This window comes from Grampus griseus (genome assembly GCF_964374135.1).
Source record: "Grampus griseus genome assembly, chromosome: 17".
Lineage (NCBI taxonomy): Eukaryota > Metazoa > Chordata > Mammalia > Artiodactyla > Delphinidae > Grampus > Grampus griseus.
This window is the reverse complement of record NC_139011.1, coordinates 46124690-46131483: the sequence shown is the minus strand read 5'-3', so window position 1 is coordinate 46131483 and position 6794 is coordinate 46124690.

The following is a 6794-nucleotide window of genomic DNA, read 5'->3' as shown; positions in this document are numbered from 1 at the left end:
GCACTCTGCTAGACACTGGAAAATAATGAGATAAAAAACATGGTGCCTGCCTTACTGAAGTTTAGATTTATGGGGATATAGTCACATGCATACACATGACATAATAGATATGATGGAGGTATGCACAAACTACTATGTATGTATAAACCTCCTAATTTTTCTGCATGTGTGAGAGTTGAAGTTTAAATTATCTAACTTTTCTTAGATAACAAGCACGAGAAAACTTAGTTCCATAGTGGGCACTTTTGGTTACAAGGAGAAATGGTCATGGGAATGAAAGACCAATAGCTTGTGCAAGCTCATGAATTCTGGAAGACTAATCCTAAATCTAGTTTGCCACTATATTAGCAGCAGGAACTTTGTTTGAAAAAATATAGTATGTGAACTTGGAAGCAAATGCTATCACTTCAAAGACAGGGTGAGAAAGAATTGACTACAGAATAATCTGAGGAAGCACTCTGACCCTTTCTAGTCCTAACAGCTAACAATGTCTAAACTTTGGGTACAGTTCGGAGAGAAGGAAAATTGCTGGGAAAAAAATGAAGGAACATGAATTGAACAAACCAATGAAAAGACAACTAAAACTTCTATTACTTTTAGTAATTACAACTAATTTTCTTCCTGAACACCCCCGACACCCTCCTCCCACCCAACACACAGTGGTATAAATTCCTAAATAGTTCCAACTATTCCTAAATAGTTTTTTTTTGTTTGTTTGTTTTGGTTTGTTTTTTTTTGTGATACATGGGCCTCTCACTGTAGTGACCTCTCCCGTTGAGGAGCACAAGCTCCAGACGCGTAGGCTCAGCGGCCATGGCTCACGGGCCCAGCCGCTCCGCGGCATGTGGGATCTTCCCGGACCAGGGCACGAACCCATGTCCCCTGCATTGGCAGGTGGACTCTCAACCACTGCGCCACCAGGGAAGCCCCACCATAACTTTTTTTAGAGTATTGTTTTAAGTTTCAAAAATATTACATGACAGTGAGAGGGAGATGCAAGAGGGAGGAGATATGGGGATATATGTATACATATAGCTAATTCACTTTGTTATACAGCAGAAACTAATACAACATTGTAAAGCAATTATACTCCAATAAAGATGTTAAAAAATATATTACATGACAGCTTGAAAAAAAATTTTAAAGATATATATGAAAAAGCCAGCTCCTTTCCAATTTACTTTGCTGAAGTTAAGAAGACTTCAGAATTTCCACGTGACATTTTTTACGTGTGGTGATTTGCTTAGGGTGGGAAAGGAATAGGTGATTTTCTTGGAGCTGTGTGCAAATAGCAAGCACACTCTTTTTACTTCTTTTTATGTAGAATGGCTTTTGAGGGAACTAATGTAGATTATGGAGATCTAAAGCCCCCTTTTAAATCGTCTCTTAGTACTGCCACTACCCTGAGCAATCAATATTAAAATCTCCATGCTTTTACAAACACACAAATATGTTTTTTTTTTTAATTTTCACAGAAAAGAGACTATATTCTTTATATTACTCTGTAACTTTTTATTATTAAATCAAAGGCATCCCTCCAATATTAACATCAACATCTAATTCATAATTTTTATAGTCAAATAATATTTTTATTGATTAACTGTAATTATAGACATTCAGGTTATTTCTAGCTTTTTAAATTTTTTTTATTTTTTCTTCTTTTTACTGACAGACAATGTTGCAACAGTGCAACATACACCTTTATCCATTTATCTTAGATACAAGTGTGTTTTGTTCTTGTTGTTTTTTGTTTGTTTGTTTGTTTTTTGGCCCTTGGCTTGAGGGATCTTAGTTTCCCAACCAGGCGACCAGATATTGAACCCGGATCACTGCAGTGAAAGCGCCTAGTCCTAACCATTGGACAGCCAGGGAATTCCCAATACGTGTATTTTTAATTATAGTAGGACAGAGTCCCCAAAAGTAGTATTGCTAGTTCAGAATTGTGCATACTTTAAATTTTAATACACATTTCCAGACTATTTTCTCCAATTTGTAGCAACTCATGCAAAGTGTGAGGATGACATCCTCATTAGCTATGAATGTTATTGCCTTTAAATTTTGTGCTAATCTAATGAGTAAAAATATGTTATTAGTCTTCTCTTAATTTGCATTCACTATTCTTGAAAGTTACCTTTTGATTTTCTAAGGTGAGATTTTCATTATATATATATATAATAGCAGAAATATCAGTCAACAGAGAATATTTTTCCTTGAAACTATTATTGGTCTATTGTCTCAGACTGTTACCTAATTGTACCTACAATGTCTCTTTTCAGAATATTTTCAGCCATTTCTAGATTAAATTCTACTTTATGCTAGCAGCAAAGAAGTGTATGTTTTATATAGATTTGAAGAAAATTTAGAAATAATTCTTACTATTGTCTTCAAATCCTTTGATTCCTTAATTAAGGTGAGAAGGGTCTTCTTAAGTTCATGGGAATCCTTCATTTCTAGGATTCTTGAAGAACTACACAAGCTTTTAATAATGAGAGTGATTTTTCCATAAGATTGGAGTTTCTAAAAGCAGCATTGCAAACAAAGCATTTTTATGACCTGCTTTATAGGCCTCATTACTCAACATTAAGGTGAATGGGTTCATGATCCAATATTGTCATAAAAATAGAAGCAATTCGTTTGCAAAAAAAAAAATATCCCTGGGGTAATTAAAATGCATTTCCCATTTCATGGTACTGAGTTACCCATATCTCCATTCATATTAAGGCTACTGTGGTTCCAATTCACTACGCAAATTGGAAAACTGAACCTCCCAGGTTTAATGAATGCTTACTTAATGTCTATTCAGAAAAGAACACTCCCAGAAATCTTTCACTAAGGGTTCAATCGCTTGTGGAATATAATAAATCACTATCTCTTAGCATCATAGCTCCTCATAGAGGTGTCCTTTTTTTGGCCATGTCGCAGCATGCGGGATCTTAGTTCCCGACCAGGGATGGAACCCGTGCCCCCTGCAATGCAAGCTCGGAGTCCTAACCACTGGACAGTCAGGGAATTCCCTAGAAGTGTCCTTAATAGATGAATTAAGCTTTCTGGGAGGAGTTCATCGTTTTATCTACTTGGGTTCTCTGCAAGATACCTCATCAGCCTCATCTTGTCATCTGATATTATTTTCCCAAAGATTGAAAAACTTGCATAGTTTTAGTCACAGAGAATTCTGGGCTGGCTAGGGAAAAATTGGAAGGAATTGGGGCTTCCCTGGTGGCGCAGTGGTTGAGAGTCCGCTTGCCGATGCAGGGGACACGGGTTCATGCCCCGGTCCGGGAAGATCCCACATGCCGCGGAGTGGCTGGGCCTGTGAGCCATGGCCACTGAGCCTGCATGTCCGGAGCCTGTGCTCCGCAACGGGAGAGGCCACAACAGTGAGAGGCCCGCGTATCGCAAAAAAAAAAAAAAAAAAAAATTGGAAGGAATTATATTTCATTCTGAGTGTCACAAGTTTTAGAAAAAGAAATGAACAAATGTTGCTCACACAGAGGACAGTAAAGTCTTGGAAACAATGACATGTGGCAAATGTTGGGATGGTGAAGTGTGGCTTGGAGAAGTTGCTGCCTGCAAATATTTGCAAAGCTTACATATGCAAGATGCGGCAGAATTTATCAGAAGGTGCCAGAGGTGAATTTAGTGCAGTTTAAAGGAATATCTATCAATTTGAGCTCTTCTACAAAATGGGCACTACTGGATATAGGTGGCATAATTCCCCCACAAGAACACCCATTCACTTGCTCAAAAATATTTACTGACCACAGCATTCAGGAGGCTATAATGGTGAGAAAGAGAGTCTCTGTCCTCATGGGGGTTGCAGTTTAGCAGGAAAGAATGTAGAAGTTGAATGGCAGGCTGTGAGAAGGGATACATGCACAGGGGGCATTTTAACTTTTTAACTTCTGTGGTCCTTCCCAACTCTTCAATTCTATAATTTTGTAACTCTGCTTGGTCTGGTGATTTTGTGATAGGTAGTGTGCGTTTGCAGAATGGATTTCTAGTGAGGAGTATATACTGTGGCCTTGAGCAAAAATGATTTTCTTGGTGACTAACTGACCTACTTCAGATAATTCTGAAGTCCTTGGCCTCACTGAACCCATATTCTGAAGTCCTTGGCCTCACTGAACCCGTCTTCTAACCTCCTGAGTTACAAATGCCAGTAAATACTGCTACAAATATTTTTATTTACAATAACTGTATTTTCTCAAAGACATAGAATCTTTTGATTTATGAAGAGAAAGGGATCTAAAACCTGAAAGGCAGATTTTACCAAGTTTTTTTCTTTAAACCCCACATTTGTTTAATTTATTTTTGGCTGTGTTGGGTCTTCGTTTCTGTGCGAGGGCTTTCTCTAGTTGTGGCAAGTGGGGGCCACTCTTCATCGCAGTGCGCGGGCCTCTCACTATCGCGGCCTCTGTTGTTGTGGAGCACAGGCTCCAGACGCGCAGGCTCAGTAGTTGTGGCTCACGGGCCCAGTTGCTCCGCGGCATGTGGGATCCTCCCAGACCAGGGCTTGAACCCGCGTCCCCTGCATTAGCAGGCAGACTCCCAACCACAGCACCACCAGGGAAGCCCCAAATTTTTTTCTTTAGAGTAGATATCTAAAGTCATCAGGCTTCTTCAGTTGATAACAATTTTAATCAGTCCTAAACTTCATTTTTTTCATATTTTACAATCTCTGATATTGTGATGTATCTTACAATTAGTGTTCTACAATTGGCAAGTTGATACATGATAATCATGTACCTTAAATCAATGGTATATTAAACTTGAAGTTTGTTAATTCCCTTCAAGAATTTCAGTGGCTACCCAATTACATGAAAAATAGAATTTAAATCTCTCAGGCTAGAATCCAGAGACCTATGACCTATACAATATATTTTCAGCCTTATTTCCAACACCATTCCCATAATATCCAACTTTCCAGACACACACACACACATCTGCATATTTGCAGTAAGTCTTTGCTTATGTTATTCTTCTTTTTCTGGGAAACTTGCCTTTTTCCTTCATCAATATTTCCCTGTTAGAGTACTACCTATCAGCAGCTTGCTACAAGTTTAGACATTGCCAGGTTGCTCTCTCTTGATCTCTCATCAAGAGACAATTCTTCTCTCTGTTGAGTAACTCTGAGTAGCCTACTGTTCTGTATCTTCTCTGACTGGCCTCTCAGCTGGATTATGCAGTTATTTATAAAGTGGTTTTAAAGGCCCAGATAAAAGGAAGTATATTTGGCTAACAATAGCCAGGAAATGGAACACATCTTGATTTTAATCTGAATTAACACCTGACTAGAAGAAAGCCATTATATGCTAATATCTTTGAGTTTATAATTGTGCCTTTTTCCCAATAGATTTTTCTAATGTTTAGAAGTGTGAAAGGTGGAAAGTTCTCATCGATACATGCAATGAATTAAAATATTAGCCTTTTAAAAGATGTAATAGGGAATTGAAAATGGACAACTAGTTAATCAATCAAACAAGTATGTACTGTTCAAGAATTTCAAAGTTATTAACAAAGTCGGGTGTCTGACTTTTTTATTTTATTTTTTTAACATTTTATTGGAGTATAATTGCTTTACAATGGTGTGTTAGTTTCTGCTTTATAACAAAGTGAATCAGCTATACATATACATATATCCCCATATCCCCTCCCTCTTGCGTCTCCCTCCCACCCTCTCTATCTCACCCCTCTAGGTGGTCACAAAGCACCGAGCTGATATCCCTGTGCTATGCGGCTGCTTCCCACTAGCTATCTATTTTACTTTTGGTAGTGTATATATGTCCATGCCACTCTCTCACTTCGTCCCAGCTTACCCTTCCCCCTCCCCGAGTCCTCAAGTTTTAGAATCATCTCTTCCCAGCACACTTGCCCTATTGTATTCTGTGTGAAACTTTTTGGTTCTTCAAGATTCTCTTTTTTTCTCCAGGGCATTTGCACTTATGCTTCCTGTTTCCTGCAACATCTTCATGTACTCTCTTAGCTGGGCTAACTCCTGATCATCACTTGGGACTAAAATTAAATGTTTTTCAAGAAGTCCTTTCCTAAATTTTCTTTCAGGTTATAAAACCTTGCTATATGCTCAGAGAGCACCCTGTGTACTTCCTTTATCATAACACTTGACACTCTAACTTTTAACATCTCTTGTTTTTCACCAGATTCTAAGTTCCCTCAGCACAGGGACCAAGTCTATCTTTCCTTCATTGTTTCACAAGTACCTGACACAAAGTACATAATCAATAGATATTTTTTAAATGAGTTATTAAATACAGATAAAGATGTAAGTGTTCTTAATTAAGGATCTGAAACTTCAATACATTTTGTATTTCTTTATTCTGCTTTTCTGAGATCTAAATTCAAATGGATAGGGAGGATAGACAAAAGGAGGAGAGGATCATGGGAAAAAAGCATACTAAGTTACTCAGGGCAAATGAAAAACTAATTAAAGTAAATAACTGTATGGAAGTATGGCTAAAAATACTCAGGGATATTAAATCCACAGAATTCACACCCAAAATTGGACTCATATTCCAACCCTCACCTCAGTCAATGCCCTCCCATTCTGTATTTCACATTTTTGTTAATGGCTATTCAGTTTCCCAAGCCACAGGGACTGAACTTTTCTGCCCACTGCATCAAACTGGTTTATTCCAAAATAATAAAGTTCTCTCTTTTTCCCACCCAAGGCCACTGTTTTGTTCAACCCTTTCAGCTTAGTCAGTTCTTAGATTATTGCAATAGCCTCTTAGATGGTCCCCTGCCTCTACTTTGAATGCCTTCTCTACTTAATTATT